Source organism: Equus przewalskii, unplaced genomic scaffold (assembly GCF_037783145.1).
Source record: "Equus przewalskii isolate Varuska unplaced genomic scaffold, EquPr2 ChrUn-13, whole genome shotgun sequence".
NCBI classification, from domain to species: domain Eukaryota; kingdom Metazoa; phylum Chordata; class Mammalia; order Perissodactyla; family Equidae; genus Equus; species Equus przewalskii.
The window spans coordinates 3,903,917-3,924,694 of NW_027228750.1; the positions used below are offsets into that span (position 1 = coordinate 3,903,917).

General features: G+C 41.5%; 1 long non-coding RNA gene across 1 annotated transcript in view; it reads left to right on the forward strand.

The window, feature by feature from the left end:
• The window catches only part of LOC139081652 (uncharacterized), a 43,009-nt gene extending 25,335 nt beyond the window's left edge, over positions 1-17,674 (forward strand). The window contains exons 3-5 of the long non-coding RNA XR_011536819.1: positions 15,156-15,286; positions 16,090-16,318; positions 16,897-17,674. This is a non-coding gene — a long non-coding RNA (uncharacterized lncRNA). The remainder of the gene's footprint in view (positions 1-15,155; positions 15,287-16,089; positions 16,319-16,896) is intronic.
• Positions 17,675-20,778: the final 3,104 nt, after the last annotated feature.

Consider the following 20,778-nt stretch of genomic DNA (forward strand, 5'->3'; position numbering starts at 1 on the left):
GGAAAGACAATTGCTGCTGCCCAGCTGACAGGGGATGCTCGGGCCAGCACCCCCTCCAGCGCTGGAACTTGACACTGCCTGGAAACTGCTGGCCTGCTGTAGAGAGACATTCTCTGCTGTGTGTGTGTGTGTGTGCGTGTGTTTTAAGACTTTATTTTTTTTAGAGCAATTTTAGGTTTACAGCAAAATTGACAGGAAGGTATAGAGATTCCCTGTAAATCCTCTACTCCCACACATGCATAGCCTCCCCCATTATCAACATTCCCCAGCAGAGTGGTAGTACATTTGTTACCATTGGTGAACCTGCAATGACACATAGTTATCCAAAAGCCATAGTTTACATTAGTGTTCACTCTTGGTGTTGTACATTCTGTGGGTTTGGACAAATGTATGATGACATGTATCCACCATTATAGTATCATACAGAGTATTTTCACTGCCCTGAAAATCCTCCGTGCTCCACCTATTCATCTCTGGTTCTTTGCCTCGCTCATTCCCTCACTCCAGGCTCTGAGGCAGCCATATTGGCACCATGAGGGGAGACACTGCCAAGCAGCTGAGGATGGAGGAGCAGGAGACTGGAAAGAGCCTGGTTCTTGGATGAAATTTTTGAGCCACTGAATATACCCTTGGACTGCCTTCCTCAGACTTCTCATGATTTAGGTTACTTCTCAGCATATTGCTGTAGTTGTTGTTTAAAGCCAAATGTACCCTAACTGATATATTCCCCTTATAGTTGGGCTCAAGAGCCCTACCCTACACCGGAGCTCCCCTTTTTGCCTATTCACCTTTGGCATGAGGAGCCTACAAAGGCCAGGTGACAGTCTCAGCTTCTAATTCAGTGGGACTGTTGTTTTATTCCACTTGTCTCTTCCTCCTTTGGCTTCTAAATCCTCTATATCAGTGGAGCCCTGAGTTATGGGGAAAATAAACAGAATTTTCCCAGTGGGAGTGAGGCATAACTCCCACTTCTACCTTCTTGATTCCCAGATGGGTATATTCTTGCTATGGCAGAAATGTCACCATATATTGGCCAGTGATTCAGAGAATAAACTTCAGCCCTAAGACACACTATAACCTCACCTGCCTTTGTTCCTAGTCAGGCTCCATAACTGAGTCTTTGATGGTCTGCTCCTCTGTTATAGGCAGTATGTAGTAGTGGTTACACGCATAGGCTCTGTAGCTGGATTGTCTGGATTCAAATCCAGTCCCCTTTTACTATCCAAGTGACCAGAGGCAGTTTCTTAACTATTCCTGCTTCAGTGTCCTCTTCTTGGAAATTGGTATAATTATGGTAATTACTGCAGAAGGCTGTCCTAAGGGTTAAAGGAGTTGGCACATGTGAGGTTCTTAGAATAGTGCCTGGCATGTAAATGTTAGTTGCCATTACTATTCTATAAGACCAGCTGCTTCTGGGGGATGGGGAATAAATCCTGTTAATCCCATTGCTTACTTCTTTCAGAGAACAGTGACTTTCTTGATCAGAAGCAATGCTGTGTGGGATACATTGGCAGTATATTAGGCATCCATTACTTCTACAGGCAATGAAGGGGATAGGAGCATTGCGGGCAGGGAAAACAATTCTAAACTCAGAGCACAGATCCATTCCAGGGAGCACAAATTTCTGCCTTCCCACTTGAAGGCAGGAGCCCCATGTTATTGAGGGTTGACTGGGCCCCTGGGGAATATATTACCATATTAGGACCCCAGGTTAGGTAACACAGAGCCAGTTGGACACTTAGAAGTAGCAATAGCCACCAGCAGGATAGAAAGGAAGTCCATGATGTTACACCTAGGAATACTTCTGACTCTACCATCATAGCCAATGATGGTTGTTCATGAGCCTGTTGAACAAGTCTTGGATTATCTGGGGGAGGAAGGTGACTAACTCACAGAGCTGGTAATCTCATCCACCTGATTAAAGTCTTTCTCTTTTGAAGGAACTTTGGGTAAATATTTACATGAGACACTGATTGTCTCACATTTCTGGACCATTCTTGGGGATCCACCATCTACCTCTCCAAATCTTCTTGCTGTCAATCCTTCAATCTTGCTCCTTCCTAGTCCTTGGCCATCCAATCAAATCATCGGCTCCTACTTACAAAACAGAATAGATCCTGACTTCAGACCATCTCTCCTTCTAGGAAAAGTGCACTGATATCCCCTTTGAAGTTCTGCCTTCTGGAGCCATTTTCTTTCCTGACTGTCCTTCAGGTCCATACAGAGTAGGGCTGTAACACTGCACCATCCACTTCCATTGGTGTCACCATATCATGGAGAGCCATCTCTAAACAAAGCTTGCTTTTTTTCCCCTCCTCTTCCCAGACTATAGAAGTGGATTGAAGAAGATCAGCCATGGAGAAGGATCTGCTCATATGACTACTAAATCTTTAGGGCCTGTTCAGCCTGCCCTATATATTGCACCACTTCTACCTGATGATATGGAGGTGCTCGGCAGACTCAACTTTATGGCTAGGAGAGGGGTAGCTCTTACTCTTCTCAACCTCAACGGGCAGGCGTGGTTGCTTGGCAAAAACCATGTAAATAAAGGTGTATCCACTTAATAAAAAGAGAATAATTCCTTGAATTGTGCAGAGCAGGTGTTGGCAAACCTTTCTTTGTTATTTTGCTGAGATTCACCCTGAGATAACATCTGTTGCCAATGTTCCTCTCTCTTTTTTTTCCCCTCCCCTAAGCCCCAGTGCATAGCTGTATATTCTAGTTGTAAGTCCTTCTAGTTCTTCTATGTGAGCTGCTGCCACAACATGGCTACTGACAGACGAGTGGTGTGGTTCCATGCCCAGGAACCGAACCCAGGCCGCTGAAATGGAGTGTGCTGAACTTTAACCACCAGCCCATCAGGGCTGGCTTGGCAAACTTTTCTTGTAAACGACTAGATAATAAATATTTTGGGCTTTGTGGGCCATTCTCAACTTTGACACAGTGGTTTTAAAGTGGCCATAGATAACACATAAACAAGTGTGCATTTACACTCATTCATATGGACACTGAAATTTGAATCTCACATAATTTTTCCCATGTCATGAAATATTCTTCTTCTTCTCAACCATTTCAAAATGTGAAAACTGGGGCCAGTCCCGTGGCGGAGTGGTTAAGTTCACGTGATCTGCTTTGGTGGCCCAGGGTTTCACCGTTTCAGATCCTCAGCGTGGACATGGCACTGCTCATTAGGCCATGCTGAGGTGGTGTCCCACATGCCACAACTAGAAGGACCCACAAGTAAAATATACAACTGTGTACTGGAGGGATTTGGGGGAAAAAAACAGGAAAAAAAAAAGATTGGCAACAGTTGTTAGTTCAGGTGCCAATCTTTCAAAAAAAAAAAAGTGAAAACTATTCTTAGCTTGTGGACTATACAAAAACAAGCAGTGGGATGATTTTGGCCTGTGGGCCAGAGGTTTGCCCTCAACTGGTGTAGAATATTATAGTTTACGAAAGGATTTTGTATGCCCAAATGTGCCTCATTTGTTTCTGAGATCAACTCACTGAAGCAGGTAGGGAAGAAATTATTAGTCCCATTTTACAAAGAAGAAGGTCTCAGAAGGATTAAGATACCAAGGATCACAGTTAAGAAGAAGTAGGAACTAGATCTAGCCCTCATCTGCAGAATTCTGCTACTCTTACTATACTGTGCTCCCATGGAGACACTCACCTTTATGACAAATTTCAGAAAAAGCTACAGGCTCTTGGCCATGTGTACCCAAGGAAGGGACTGCTCCCACAGGTGAAGTGAGAGCTCTCATACCTGGGGATTTGTCAGTACTCTCTTCATCTGATGTTTGGGAATGGTTTGCATTCACTGTGAGGAGGACCTTGAGAGAGAAGATTATATTTGCTGATGCTCTCTAGCCCCAGAAATTCCACCTCAGGAAGTAGGCCCTAAGGGCTTTGAACCTGCTCTGAAAGCCCTTCTTATGGCAGCCCCACAGTGCATCCAACACACCTTGTCTCAAGGCCTCCTGGCCTCTGTTTACTTTTCTATCTATTGTGTATACCAAAGGCCCAATACAGGGAAGAAAGAGGGAGAAAACAAGAGAAAGTGAGCTGCAAAGTGTGGGTTTGTGCCTCACCTATGCTGTAGAAATCAGAATTTCTTCCTTGGTATACGGCCTACGTGTTGGGTATTGTACCACCACATTGACTGTAGGGCCCTGGTTATGGTGCCATGATTTGAATACCAACTTCTCAGATGTGGACCTCTGAGTCATAGAAAATAGTATGGTTTTCATTCAATTAGGAATTATTTTACATTCAAAGGCAACTACTTATTAAAAAACATTAAAATCACCAATATTTATATATAAATATACACATAACGTATAATGTATATACTATTGTATAATTATGTGTGTTCCCAAGTTGAGCAGGACTTAAAGATACATAAGGACTTAGGTGTAGGTACTGTCTTCATCTTCTCGGGCTGCCGTAACAAAATACCCCAGACGGAGTGGCTTAAAAAACAGACCTTCATTTCTCCCCGTTCTGGAGGCTGGGAATTTCAAAATCAAGGTGCTAGCCTTTTTGGTTCCTGGTGAAGGCTCTTCTCCTGGTTTACAGATGGCTCCCTGCTGGCTGTGTCCTTAGGTGACCTCTTCTTTGTGTGTGTACGGGGGAAAGAAAGAGAGCAAGTTCTCTGGTGTCACTTCTTATAAGGACACTAATCCCATTGGACCAGGGCCACACCTTCATGACCTCATCTAACCCTCATTACCTCCCAAAGGTCACATCTCCAAATACCAACACCTTGGGGGTTAGGGCTTCAGCATATGAATTTTGGGGGGAAATAAACATTCAGTCCATCACAGGTACTATTTTCAATAATATTTATGAATGTAAAGTTTCTTTTTTTCTCAAACTTGGGGGGAAAAGTAACCCATCCATACATTCATTCATTAGCCGATTACTTTAGTTATTTTTGAGCACCTACTATGTGCCAGACCTGGGTCCTTTCAGGGATTGAAAGGCGCAGGACTCACAGAGCTCCCTGCAACCCAGAGGAAACACCCCCTTGCCACCTTCCTCACTGGCTCTCATTATCACCTCCTCTTTTCATGCCTAGATATTGAAAAAATTTCCCAAGGAGTTTTAAATACTTTTTTTTAGCTCTCCACCATTCTTTTAATGTGGCTCAGCAAATGGAAAACGATAACTGCAAGATGCACCCCATGCTTCTCAGTGTGACTTCACAGCAACCCCCTTTTTGCAATTAGTTTTCACCTCCTCAAAGGAGAGGTCCTCTGCCCACAGGTCCTATATTTGGCTGTTAGGTGTTTAATAATTAATTGCTGGGATTTACAGTTTTTCTCTTTATTAATTCTAGCAGGCATCTAGTTCACTTATAAGATTGACTCAGATTTTAAAATTGCCATACTCTTTTCCCAAAAAACATAAATTTTAAACACATATCTACATAACCTTAAAAAACATGTTTAAAATAGAAATGCGAAGTGGTTTCTCATAATCACCACCGACCCTGATAGAAACAGAGTCAGAAAGTAGCTCTGAGAGGATAGTAAAAAGAGTTGTTAATGCTCCTCACACACCAATCTGAGGGAAGGAAGAGTGTGTGTCCAGACCACAGCTCTTCTCACATACACAGACCACATGATTCATTCCCTCTATTTGTGCTCACAAGCCTCCATATTAGTGGTTCCCAGTCATGTGTCATGGCACATGTGGGCAGAACCAGCTGTGGGGAGCACCACATGTACTTGTTACTTGTATGGCTTTTAAGTATGCAAACAATTTACTTTTTCCATAAAGGAAGGCATAGTCAAGGTTTTCCCCTCAATCTCACCACCCTAGGGAGTAGGAAGCAATAAGCCATGACACGTAAGAGCAATCTGGATCCACACTGCCTAAGGTCACAGGCAAGCTCCGCCAATGACAAGCTGAACAACTTTGGTCAAGACACTTAAAATTCCTAAGCCTTCATTTCTCCATCTATAAAATGGGAGTTATAATAGGATTTAGATTGCAAATTCTAAGAATGAATTCAGAATCTGAATAAAGGACCATAGTGCTTGGCATATAGTAATGCTCAATGAAAGTTAGCTAAAATAACACTATTTTCAAAACTACTACTGATTTTTATTATTGTTGTTGTTGTTATTATTATTATTATTATTGAGAGGCTATCTAATGTAGTGATTAAGAAAAAGCTTTCAGTTCAAATAAACCTGGTCAAGGTCTGGCTCTGCCACTTACTTGTTCTGTGACCCTAGGCAACTTGCTTAACTTCTCTCGGCCTCAGTTTCATCATATCAAGAAAGTACATAGGGGGCCGGCCCAGCGGCGTAGTGGTTAGGTTTGTGCGCTCCACTTCAGTGGCTCAGGGTTCACCAGTTTGGATCCTAGGTGAGGACCTATCACGCTCATCAAGCTATGCTGTGATGGTATCATACATAGAAGAACTAGAAGGACTTGCAACTAGGATATACAACTATGTACTGTGGCTTTCGGGAGAAAAAAAGAGAAAAAGAGGAAGATTGGCAACAGATGTTAGCTTAGGGCCAATCTTCCTCACCAAAAAGCAAAAAAAACACCAAAAACAAAAACCCCCCAAAACAAAAAAGCATGTAAGGTGTTGTGGAAGTTAATGGGTAATAAGTCATGCATGTAAGAAAATACGAAGTGCCTAATAGTAATTGTTCAATAACCGTTATCAATAGCCAAGAGATGGAAGCAATCCAAGTGCCCACTGACCAATGATTGGATAAAGAAGATGTGGTACGTGTGTGTGTATATATATACACAATGGAATACTACTCAGCCATAAAAAAAGACAAAATCATCCCATTTGCAACAACATAGATGAACCTGGAGGGTGTTATGTTAAATGAAATAAGTCAGACTGAGAAAGACAAACACCATATGACTTCACTCATATGTGGAAGATAAACACACAGACAAAGAGAAAAGTTCAGTGGTTACCAGAGGAGGTAAACTCTGGTAATAGTGCTGCAATGGACATAGGGGTATATAGGTCACTTTGGATTGTTGATTTCAAGTTGTTTGGATAGATACCCAGTAGTGGAATGGCTGGGTCACATGGTATTTCAACTTTTAGTTTTTTGAGGAATCTCCATACTGTTTTCTATAGTGGCCACACCAGTTTGCATTCCCACCAGCAGTGTATGAGGGTTCCCTTCTCTCCACATCCTCTCCAACATTTGTTATTTTTAGTCTTAGCGATTATAGCCATTTTAACAGGTGTAAGATGGTATCTTAGTGTAGTTTTGACTTGCATTTCTCTGATGATTGGTGATGTTGAACATCTTTTCATGTGCCTGTTGGCCATCTGTATATCTTCTTTGGAAAAATGTCTGCTCATATCCTCTGCCCATTTTTTTATCAGGCTGTTTGTTTTTCTGTTGTTCTGTGTGAGTTCATTATATATTATGGAGATTAACCTCTTGTTGGATATATGATTTGCAAATATTTTCTCCCAATTGCTGGGTTGTCTTTTTGTTTTGATCCTAGTTTCTTTTGCCTTGCACAAGCTCTTTAGTCTGATGAAGTCCCACTTGTTTATTTTTTCTTTTGTTTCCCTTGTCTGAGAAGACATGGTATTCAAAAAGATCCTTTTAAGTTCAATGTCAAAGAGTGTGCTACTTATATTTTCTTCGAGAAGTTTTATGGTTTCAGGTCGTATCTTCAAGTCTTTGATCCATTTTGAGTGTATTTTTGTGTATGGCATGAGATAATGGTCTACTTTCATTCTTTTGCAAGTGGTTGTCCAGATTTCCCAACACCGTTTATTGAAGAGACTATCTTTTCTCCATTATATGTTTTTGGCACCTCTGTCGAAGATTAGCTGTCTGTAGATGTGCAGTTTTATTTCTGGGCTTTCAATTTAAAGAACACAATTTTGAAGCAAGGGAGGAAGAAACCTTGGAAATGATGTGGTCCAACTCTTTCCTTCTTTGAATGAGGAAACTGAGGCCCAGGGAGCTAAAATAATTTGCCCAAAGTTAGGATCAGGCACATAATCTTAATACATGGTCAATAAATCTTTGTTAAAAGAATGAATAATAGAGGGGTGTAGTTTTCATCTCTATGTCTATTTCTATGTTTCTGTATTAGTGTGACTCTGGGTTTTTGAATAAACATATTGGTTACATGTCAAGTGAAAACTAAGAAAGTTGGTTATCAGAATCTTTTGAACATCTGGATGTTTCATCCGTGATTTTGTATATACAACTTATAAGAGAAGGAAAATTAATGTTTACTCATTACTTGATACTAAGTGCCGGTCACTTTTACACAGTGTCTCTTGTAAACTCAGTAATAATGCTTGGAGGAAATCTATCCATCAGGGTTCAGTGCAGAAAACAGAAACTACTCTGGCTATTTCAAACAAAAAGGATTGGGATTGCCCCATGGCCTAGTGGTTAAGTTTGGCATGCTCTGCTTTGGCAGCCTGGATTTGGTTCCCGGGCATGGATCTACACCACTCATCAGTGGCCATGCTGTGGTGGTGACCCACATACAAAATAGAGGAAGATTGGCACAGATGTTAGCTCAGTACAAATCTTCCTCAGCAAAAAAAAAAGAAAGGGAATTTGGTGACTACAAAAGTACTGAAAGAGCTAAATGAGAAGGCTTAGACAAGACTTCCAGGAACAATGGCTCATCAAACACCATCATAGAACTAGCCTGCCAAGGGAACTGCTCCCTCTGCTTCCATTGGGATGCTAGGACTCCAGAAGATTCCACACCTACTGCAGCCTCTAAGATCCTTTCATCAAAGCCATGCATCCAAGACATGACTCCAACCACATCTGTTGGCCCCAGAGGTGTGCTACAGCTGCTAGATCCACACCAGCAAAAGTTGGTGCCCTTCAGTGTCCTTCAAGCTATTGCTATTTCCCCACTTGATTCAGTTTCAAAGTCATTTCTCATAGTGCACAGCTGATTGGTTGAAGCTAAGTCACATCAAGAACCATAGTTGCAAGAGAATCTGACAAATATAGTTTTTAGCTTTTTAAGCCTCTGCAGAATAGAAAGTCATATTAGAAGAAGGTTGCAACAAACACAATACAAATTAATACAATACCGTTAGGTTCTCTACTTCCAGGAAGAATGTCAGAAAGGAGGCATAGTAGACTGGATGCATTGGAACACTGCCACCACCATGATGGGAGGGCCAAGGAGCCAACCTGAGGGTGAAAGATGTGTGGAGAGAGAATGCCAGACCCTCAGCTCTCCCAGCAGGGCCCGACCCCTGGAGGCTCCCAGCCAAATGCAGCTCCATGAGTGAGCCCAGGTTAAAGAGCAGAAGAACTGTCCAGCCAACTCACAGAATCATGAGTAATAATAAATTATTGTTCTTAGTCTCTAAGTTTGGGAGCTGTTTGTTAGGCAGTAACAGAAAATTGAAGCCTATAATTTATTTATTGTTGTATTGTCAAATAAAAATAGCAAGTAATAGGATATATTGGAATATATGAGGAAGCCATTTTGGTGTAAACCTAATTCGGCCTGACCTTGTCTTTCCAAAAGGGCCTGACCGAGGCCATTGAGCATGCATTGTATATCTGCTTTAGAGATTCCCTATGGCAAGAGCAAAAGGCCCTTGAGATAAAGGAGCAACTTCGCTCCCCCTCCCAACATTGGCATCTCCTTAAGGATTAAGCATCTTTCCTTAGGCTAGAAACTGATTGCTGCGCTCACCTGTGACCGCCCAGCTCGAGACAATAGACTTGCCTCCTGCTACACCCACGAAGATAGCAGACCCACTACCTGCTGTGTCCATCAAGCGCTGTGCAGACAGGGCAATCTTGTGACTATTGTGGGAGGAACATTTCAATCATATGTGAAACACCCTCTTTGAGGGTATATAACCACCCTGTGTACCCCCACTTCTTTGGAGTGCTCTGTTCCTTTGTGGAAAGACTCTCCCGGGTTATAATCCTCAGATTTCAGCTCAGAATAAACTCACCCAAATTTTCATTTACAGATTGGTTATGGATTATTTTCGTTGACAGTATCCATGTATTATCCATTGATTCATTCATTCATTTCTTCAGCAATTATTTAATTAGCACATCCTACATCACAGGCACTGTGATAGGCACTGGGGGATATAACAATGAACAAGATAGAGGCCTGGCTATGGAGAAGCATCTAGTAAGGGTTATGAACAAACAAAGATGATTTTGGTATCATGAGATAGGGGCTACGAGCAGGGTAGACACTGGGTGCTATGGAAGGACCTAGCAGTGGCACCTAACTCAGTTAGGGGACAGGGTGTCATAAAAACATGCCTGATGCAGGCACTCAATGCATATTTATTTTCAATTGTTGAAGTTCAGCAATTTGGCCTATGTCACTCAATTGTTGGGACTAATGTAATTTGTCTGAAGATTATTTGAGGGCACCATACTCAAAAGTTATTTATTTTCATAGATATATTTGCTTGTTTAGTTGGTTTTGTTTTGCCTGCAATGAAAATACATTCTCACCAATAAGAGCCAGGCTCTTGTGGTTCAGATATCTGGGCCCTTCTGCAGCGATGATTTTCTCAAACAGATTAGCCTACTTTCCCACCCAATAATTCTTTATTAAAAATTAAAAAGTGGAATAAATTACTAGGGTAGCTAAGTTTAAATATCAAAAAATATTATACTGGAAAGATATATTTATAGAGCCAGACGTAAAGAAAACAAATATTAAGATACAATTTGGTGCTTTTCTTCCTTATCTTCAGTTATTACCAGCCATGGATAATCCACTGTTTCCTTCCCACGAAAACCTGAAAGAGCGCACAGACGCTGGAACAAAAGTGATCTTTGGGCCAATGAAATGGCTGCTTAGAGATGAGTCTGTGGCCTCTCTAGGAATCCCAAGTGGCACAGATGGAAAAATTAGTCCGTTAGGAAAGTACACACGTAATCACTAACCCTTATTTCAGTTAAGATACATGCTGGTAGACAGAAACAAGACCAGCATTCCAGAAGAAAGTCCTCACACAGGCAGAGCAATTTTCATTAGTTGAGTATGGAGACTAATTAATATGCAAATGAGGAGTTTACCAATATTAATCATCTATTTTACTAGGCGGCTTTTACTAAAGAGTTTCTAACGAGTTTGCAAATTAAGTTTCTTTGACATTAAAAATCAGCTAAATGCCTATCTGAGAATAATCTCTTCTAACTCAAGGGCAGGAAGGGGAGATTTTTTGGGGGGCACGAAAAACAGTCGTGTTTAACACTAAGTCCCATGTTGGCAAGCATCGTGCAAGAGTTCCACATCAACCCTCTCCAGGCTCTAATGAAAACCAATTCGGCGAGAGAGACAGCAGAAAACAGTTGAAACAAGAGACAAATATGAGTCATGGTAATTTAAAGGTCCAGGACCTAGAAAGCTACATCATAAAATGTGTCTAATTTGGTGACTGCATTGTTAAAACCCAAAAGAGGTTATGAACATTTTTTACACTCCCTTTGATGGCCATTAGCATATCCCTGTGCTGCTCTTTTCTTAGAAATGCTGAAGATTGGGTTGGATTCTGATTTATCACGGATGATTTGAAGTGTGGAGATGGATTACAAAGTTTTCCTGTGGTCACTTTAGTTTTAGGATTCATTTTCATTCAGTTTGTAAAAAAGTGTTTAGGCTTAAGCCCCATTGTGTAAATCATTTTCAGTGTCAGCTAAGTCCATTATTGTGCCATTCAGCCATTAATACAAAACAGTAAAATACAAATTAATACAGTACCTTTAGATTCCTTACTCCCAGGAGGAATGTCAGGAAGAAAACTCTGTAAAGGAGACAATAGACTGGATTCACATCTCTGAACCTCTGCTCCGCTGATTGAAACACACAATTGCCCTTAAAAAAATGTTTTCTCTCCCACGATAGCCCTATGGAAATTCCAAAGAAGCTCTGAAGTGATACACTTTCAATCAGCTAACAATCGGTGTTTCTTCTCAAATTTTGCTCCTCTTTCCTCCCTCCCCACTTTTCTATAGCTATCAGCTGAAAGGTACCAGGCTAGACGAATTTGTTGCTGGCAATCTGCTTGTTCATTCATTAATTTATACAATAAATATTTGTTGATGGGGTTGAACCAAGGTGCTGAGCACCTCCCGCTGTATCAGGTACTTGCGGGATACAAATATGTATTATTAGCAGTTTCAAGAGCCTTACAGTCTACTAAGAAAATAAAACATGTTCCCAATAAGCCTGCTTTGAAGTATTATGTGATACAAGTAATGAGAGTTGCATGTTTTGTGCTTGCTGCCAATGACTGAACAATCTTGTGAAAACATCCTGCCTCAATCTCTTTCTTTCTTTCTTTCTTTTTTTTTTTTTTTGAGGGAGATTAGCCCTGAGCTAACTGCTGCCAATCCTCCTCTTTTCTCTGAGGAAGACTGGCCCTGAGCTAACATCCATGCCGATCTTTCTCTACTTTATACATGGGACGCCTACCACAGCATGGCTTGCCAAGCGGTGCCATGTCTGCACCCTGGGATCCAAACCAGCAAACCCCAGGCCGCCAAAGTGGAACGTGAGCGTTTAACCACTGTGCCACCTGGCCGCCCCCAATATCTGTCTTAATATAGCAGAGATAGTGAGCTATATGGGAGAAAAGGATATCATTGCTTATTTATCACATTTAAGTTTTTACAAGTTGAAACTGGCTAATGCAGCCAACACTGGAAGTGGTTCCCACCTTTTCCTTCTTAGAGGAAGACCTTTCTTCAGTCTATGGATGTGTTTTCTTGCTCGCTGGTGATGATGAGGCAATGAATGGCATTCGCTTAAAGATGTCTGGTCCAGGATCTCCGGACTGTATTGTTCAGTCTCCATTATAATCCATGCTTGTCCAAAGCCTTATTTCTTTTGGTCAATGCCTATGCTAAATGTCATGGCTGGTGGAAAACACTGCTGGGTTCTGATTCATTTAAATTCATGGCAAAAAGAAAGTCCTTAATCAAAGGCAGAAGACAGATTTTGCAAAGAAATAACGGCCAGAAAATTAATCCAAAATGCGCTTGGTTTGGGCTTCTGTGCAAGCGCCACTTGGCGGCAGGTCTGGACTCGAGGTTCTGGGAGTTGCAGGAGTGGAAAATGGAAATGGCTCATCCGCACCTGCCCTTTCTCCAGAGATTTGGCTCATCCTCTCCCATGACACGCAGGGCCAGTCCACACTCTGGGAAGGAAGGCTGCCGGCCACCCCTCGTCATGCCCAGGCCCAGCAGCCTGGTCCTACAAGTCACTGTCACTGAAACTGTCTTAAGTATTTTACAAATAACTGTATGATTGGTTATAGGATGTATTTCTGTGGTTTTTGTAAATTCCCATCTTTTGCTCTAGAACAGCTCTGTCCAATAGAACTAGTTCTGCAGTGACAAAAATGTTCTATAAATCTGCGCTGTCCAATACATTAGCCACTAAGCCACTAACCACTTGTGGCGATTCAGCACTTAGAGTATGGAAATGAATTTTTAATTTTAATTAATTTTAATTTAAACGTTTTAGTAGCTACCATAATGGACAGTACAGCCCTATAAAATGATCCTATGATAATGACACAATTTTGACTGAGGTGTATGAACTAATTCTCTTAATTTTGACATAAAGAGAAAGAAGAAAAGCCTGAAATTCCCCGCCATCCCCCTCCAGCATTCAGGTGGCATCTCTGGCTGTGTCTCCTCAAAACCCAAACACCAAGATGAAAAGAAAATAATTTTAAAAAGCTAGATGTTTCTACCAGATGATTACCTAGGTGTTTTGAATATCAGTAGGTAATTATAGCATCAGACATCTTCATATCCTCAGTTAACATTTTTAGGCAATTGAAAGTGATGCATTCTGATCCGGGAAATTCTGAGGAAAAATACTCAGCCCTTCTGCTGTAGATGAAAAAGGCTTTAAGCTCAATTGTCTAGATTGAATATATAACTGACCAACTCCTCACTTGGTCTTTTCCCCATTTATTATACATCTTTGCATCCCACTCCTAGCCATAGACAAGGAAGATTGCAATTTACTAGTCTTCCATCTTAGGAGCAACGTAAGGGTATAATAGGACCTTCTAAGCAGGACAAAAGAAAACTATTAGAATACAAATAAAATAAATGCAAACAATAATATTAATAACTTTTAGATAATTAATTCAAAGTGCTGTTTGGATCAGACTCCTGAACAACTTGGTAGCATGTCTATGCTGGAGCTAAATTTGCTTGAAAATTATGGAATCAAGTACTATTGATGATAGATTCTAATGAGAAATGAAGACTATTAGCTCTTGAGTGGTAATAAAATTGAGACTAAGCACAAATGATACAAAGCAGCATAGAATCCGAAAATTTTTATTTTAGGTCTTGTGATATCCTGAAATGTAACGTACAGGTCGTGTCTATGAAAATGCGCTCAATATCCGCAACAGAATTAGAAGTGACCAGAGAGGGGCCGGCCCGGTGGCGCAGTGGTAAAGTGCGCACATTCTGCTTCAGTGGCCCGGGGTTCACTGGTTCAGATCCAGGCTGCGGACATGGCACCGCTTGGCAAAGCCATGCTGTGGTAGCCGTCCCACATATAAAGTAGAGGAAGATGGGCACGGATGTTAGCTCAGGGCCAGTCTTCCTCAGCAAAATGAGGAGGATTGGCAGTAGTTAGCTCAGGGCTAATCTTCCTAAAAAAAAAGAAAAAAGAGAAGTGACCAGAGACTCCATGGGTCTAATTCTGATGACCGGAAGCAAGCTCTCCTGAGATGCTGACTGCACTTCTGAGCCCCCTTCCCCTGCCTGACCCATCCTGATCAGGCCGGACACATACAACAGATGAGAATTTTGACGCTTTAAAATCTGCCACCACCCAGGAGTATGGTTGATTTGGACTAGACTGAAAAATATAGTTGTTCAGGGAAGCAGGGAGTCCAGCCAAATTTGAGGTATGGGCTTCAGAGCACCTGCTCCTCTGGCTGCTTTAATATAGCTCCTGGCAAATCGACCCACTTGTTTACACAGCCTGCCTCACCTCACAGGATTCTTTGGAGAATCAAATGAGATCCCGAGAGAGTTAGACTCCTACGGTGGAAAGAGCAGTCAGATGATCGAAAATACCTGAATTCTAATCCTGGGACTTGACTTAATTTCTCTGAGTTTTTGTGTTCTTCTCTGCAGAATGGGGGTAGGAATATCCGCTCTGTATATCTCACGGAGTTGCTGCACGTATCACGTGAGACGATCTATGTGAACACACTTTTTAGCCCCGATTCTGTTATGGACGGAGACTTCCGGTCACTGTTTACTAGGTGAGAATCATTTACTTTTATCTAATCCCTCAGTCACCAGTTGCACATATACACAAAATGACTGGTTGGAGTTAGTGGTGTGGTCTGTGAAGGTGAAACTGAGTGAGACAAGAAGAACCGTAAAAGGCCCCAAATCCGAGGCCTTGACTTCATTAAGCAGGTGCAATATTCATCAGTGTGATCCATCTTCAGTCAAATGCAGCCTTCTGACCTTTTGCCAGCTTAGCCACGCTGTCAGCAGCTGAGGGCCCTGCCAAAGGGCAGGGGGAGGGAGCCCCAGGTTGCCCACATTTCAGATTCTCTCAGGAATATTCAAGAAGGACTGTAAAAGAAACCTGCAGCCTTGTAATTTTACTTCGAAAAGCAAAAAAGCTCCCAGATAGTGAGCATTTTGCTCTAATAAGAACTGTAGGATTGATTAGGTTCAAACTGTTAACAGACATCCTTCTGGTTAATGAAGCAGCATTGAGAATGCCTTTCGATTCTTTGGAAACTTAAATCATACAAAGGCAACAAGGAGCAAGAAAAGAACTGGAGGTACGATGGATTAAACTGTCTGCTAGTTAGTATACTCAAGATAATGAACAAAAAACGTTCTTTGAAAAGTTAATATTTATTGAGAGTCACTCTGCAATGGGCAAATAAACTTTGATGATTATTGTTAAAACATTCTTTGGGGTAACGTTTTTTCTGTGAATCTTGAGTTGGGGACAGAAGCTTCTGCCATTTTAATTCCTTTGTTAATGTCTTTATGAATGCAATTAACACTTCATTCACGCTTCTTTGTTTCTGGATCCCATTAGGATGTGGTTTATGCCAGTTTCTCTCTCCCAGGAGACAGCCCGCATCACACAGCATTTCACTCAGCTATGTGGATGAGCACTGACAAACTCAATTTTCCAAAGGCAAGAGTGAGTTGACACCATGCTGTGGCAGTTGTCCTGATGGGGACAAATGACTTGTTTCATTCCAAGGTGGAACCCACCTTCTCAGAGAAGCACGCTTGCACCTAAGAGTATGGGAGACAAGGAGGTGAGAACAGCTTCCTGCCTGACACAACGTAAAATCACTGCAGGTCAAGAAATGCTACGAACCAAGGCCTTAAAAAGGAAAGCCAGCTCTTGTCAGGAAAGGCAGAAGGCTGCTGTCATCTTCGTCAAATATTTAGTGAGAGCTGACCAGCTAGAAAGTAAGAGAAGAGCCCAAAAGTAGGGGACACAGTCTCTCCCCTCTGGAGCTTACAATTGAAATGAGAAGCAAGAGATATCCATAGCAAATGTATCAGCAAGGGTGGAAGACAGTCTCCAAAGAGATGTGTAGACCATAAGAGCATTAGGAGTTCAGGTCCCTGAGCGATGGCAGAGGCGGGGGAAGCTTTTCTGAGGAGGTGGGACTTAAAGGGAAAGCGGTTCCCCTGGCCATCTGGAGGCCACTGGGAAAGAGGGGTGGGGGCCGGGAATCGCAGAGAGAGAAAGGGAGGCAGGTGTCAGCAAAGATGCAGAGGTGCGAAGTGAAGTGAATAAGAGGGTTCCTGTTCATGAGAAAGTATTTTCCCTTTATATTAAAGTCTCTCCTGCGATTGATGGCATCATTTCTATTTCAAATATCAGTGTGATATTTGCTTAACGGCCAAGACCCTGCAGATGAATATATCTGAATCTTACTAAGATACTGTACAGAGGAGCCGGAGGAGGTGTGAGGAACGTCAGAGACAAAGGAAGGAAAGAAAGGAAGCGCTGCCCATCGTTTGAGGTGACTTTTTCTAAAATGAAAAATATTTACTTAGAGGCCTTGTTCCTGTGCCATGATTTTAAGTTTGTTTTCTCTGACAAAGATAAGAAAGAGAGCAATCTTTCTAATAAGTATTATGAAGCATAAAATATTACCAGGAGAGGAAGTGAAACAGCCTATAGCCCCAAGTCATCTGTGCCTAACATTAAAGGTGTGTGAATAAATCAAAGACAGTATTCCATTTGCCATTTGAATACTATTTAATGATGTGATGACTGGTTGTTTTCTTTGCTCTGAGTTTCTCCTCAAATCCAGCCACTGATCCATTAGTTATACCTGCTTGTTACCAAGACCCGCCTCATGTCTCTTTCAACCAGGCCTGGGCCGTTGACGCCATCATGTTCTGTTGTTATAAGGCCCGGATCCGTCTCTGCCCGGTGGGCCAGCCCTCGTGCTTTAAAGCGTTACAGACCACAGTTGTGCCCCGGGACCTTTTTGTATCGAGAAGTCTTATTTTGTTTATATTTCATCATATGTAACTGCTTTTCGTGGGGAAAATGGCTTCCTGTGCTACAAATAATTCTTGGCCAAAGAACAAGTCACAACTAATGTTACCACTGATCCTAATCAAAGCTTAAAGTGTTAGTAGTTTCAGGAGTGGCTGTTTCTTTTTCTGAAGCAAGTCGTTGTCAATTGTCAGTTTTAGACCTACTCTGTGATTTATTGGAGAAATAACAACTCATTAGAATTACTAAATTAATGCTCACACATTAAAAAGGGAAAGAAAAAAAGGTGATGGTCTGTGTGTATGTGGTAGGACATATTCCAAAGGTCAAAGAAAAAAAATCTTTACTTCTGTCCTTGTGTATTTTTTTTGGATAGAAAAAGGTCAGTGTGCATTCCCTGGCCTCAAGCCACTAGGTAGCTGTGTAAAACATAAGCAGAGTCTGTGCTTTGGCGCATTTGAGAAAGATGTAAATGTGTAAATATGATGGAAGAGGTTTTATTTTTCTTCCCCCTCTCAGGAATGGTCTGACAGCCCCAGGCTGGAGAATGTGTCTTTCCCAAGTGCTCTGTCACCCTGGTAACCATGGAGACCATGACGATCGATTAGATGCCATCTGATCTCAACCTCATAAAAAAAGGCAGCAGATGGCAACCAGGCCACTAGACCTGTCTCAAGAGAGACGCAAAGGAAGAGAGAGAAAGGGAAGGAAGGAGAGGAGAGAGGAGACGTGGTGGGGCAGACTGGAGGAGGGAGAAGCAAGCGCAGAAGCAGCTCTGGAAATGAACAGGGTAGGGAAGAGTGGAAATTTAAACAGAAAACAGGGAAGGCAGGAAGAGGGGAAAAAGGAGATGCAGTGAAAAAATGAAACTAAACCTGACTGTGCAATACATCTCCGTGGTGAGTGGGAGGACAAATCAGAGCAAATCAGCTCTTTCCTAACTTTCTGCTTGTTTGTAGCCTCACAAACACTGTGGCTCCTGGGCCCCAAGCTTCTCTGAGGGCCCTAGCAAGGTTGTGCTTGTGGCTCTCCATATCAGTTGGGATTTGACGCATCCGCAGAAGAATCCTGAGGCCTGGCTGTCAGGAGGAATGTCCCTGATCAGACAGGGTTTGCCCTGGCCTTTCAGATGACCGGATGAGTCAGTACCTCACACGTTTGCCACCCCTTTCCAGCAGTGTTCTAGTGACCCTTCAAAGGAACAAGGGATAACCAGGTCAGCAGATAGCCAAGGTGAAAGAAGATGAGAACAGTTAAGTTAGTCCTGGTAACTTAGGAGTCTTAGCGAGCGTCCCAGAGCAATGTAATCGCTAATATTTATGAAGTGCTTACGATGTGTCAGCCAGTGTGCTAAACACTGTATACAGATTGTTTTCTATAGAGTATTTCATCCCGATAACAATGCTAGAAGATAGGTGTTATTGCTATCCCCATTTTACAGACAGGAACTAAGTCTGGAGAGGTTACCTACCTTCTTAAGGGCACACCTAGAATGCAGAATGTGTGTAACAGCTTATTCATATGGGGGAGGTAGCAGTTTGCTTAATTGCTCTCCTTTTTTTTTTTTCTCTTTCTAAATTTTATTTCGAACTTTTGCTGCTTCGAAAAAATAAGGCATCTTCAATGTAGAAAATTATTTAAAACAAGGGAAAGGAAATAAAAATTACCTTTAATACCATTAGTCAGAGATACGCCTGGCTTGTATACTATACAACATTTTCTATGGGGATACATATACATGTGTATATGTACATATACAAATACATATGTATCCCCATAGAAATACACACACACACACGTTTTAACCAAACATAGCATTAAACCTTAAATACCGTTTGGTTAACCTGTCCTTTTTCCACAATATATCATGAACATCTTTCCATGTTTTTAACTATTCTTCTATTTAATCTTAATTATTTTACAGCATTCTACTGTTTGAAGGTGTCATAATTTATTACACTACTTCCTTATTACTGAATTAATCTATTTCCAGGTTTTTGCTACTATAAATAACACTGTGGTAATTATTCTTCTATGTAAACCTTTTTTGTACTCCTCTAATTTCTCCTTTAGGATATTAACATAATTGCTAGATCAAAGCGTATGTTTTCTTAAGACTTTTTAGTTGAAGTATAACGTATATGCATGAAGTGAATAAATCTTCAGTGCGCAGCTGGTTGAATTTTACATGTGTACACAACTGTATAACCACTATTCTGATCAACGTATCAAACATCGGCAGCACCGCAGGATGCTCCTTCGTGCCCTTCCTAATCAGTACCTACCCCATGTTCTTGACCTTCCTATAAAGGGAATGATAAGGTGTGTATTTTTTTTGCTTCTGGCTTCTTTCACTTAGTACAGTGCCTGTGAGATTCCTCCACGCCGTGGTGTACAGCAGTAATTCATCCTATATTGCTGTGTAGTATTCTAAAATTTTTGAATATACTACATTTTATTGATTCATTTTACTGTTGATGGACATTGAGACTATTACGAATAAAGTTGCTATGAACATTCTTGTACATATGTCTTGGAGGACATATGTGCACATTTTTTTGATGCAAACTAAAAGAGGAATTACTAGGTCGTAGAGTAGGCTGGTGTTCAGCTTTAAATGCAGGGTACACGTTTTGAAAAGTGTTTTTCTTTTTGTTTTGGTCTACTTTTAAATTGGCCTCCAAACCCTCGTACCAATTTGAACTCCAACTGTCCAGTGTTAGGAGAATGCCCTGCTTCACATCCCTACCAGCCGGGGCCAGGCATTCTCATTCTTCTGAATCTCTGTCAGTCTGAGTGATGAAATGGTATTTGGGTGTTTGCATTGTGTTTGATGACCAGGTATGTTAAACAATTCTTGCTGTATTACCAGACATTCTTATTTCTTCTTTCATAAATTGCCCATACATGTCATTGCCCTCTTTGGTATTAGCTTCAGGATAAAGCAAAAAGGTGAAACATAATCCATATAGTCTGAACAAATTCACTGGCATTGTCAGAAGATTCATTGACATTTATGATGAGAACAAATTTACATTCTTTGCATAAGTTGACATCCTGCTCTATATATTTCGGAAGGCAGCTAACATTTACAGAGCACCTATTAAGGAGCACATTTACTCTTTAGAACAGCCCTATTCATTTAATTCTTACAGCTTCATTTAATATCAGTAGTAGAACTTAATTTTCACGAAAGCTGTAAAAGGCACTCACTATTCTGCCGATTTTTACAAATGCAGAAATCAAGGCGCGCAG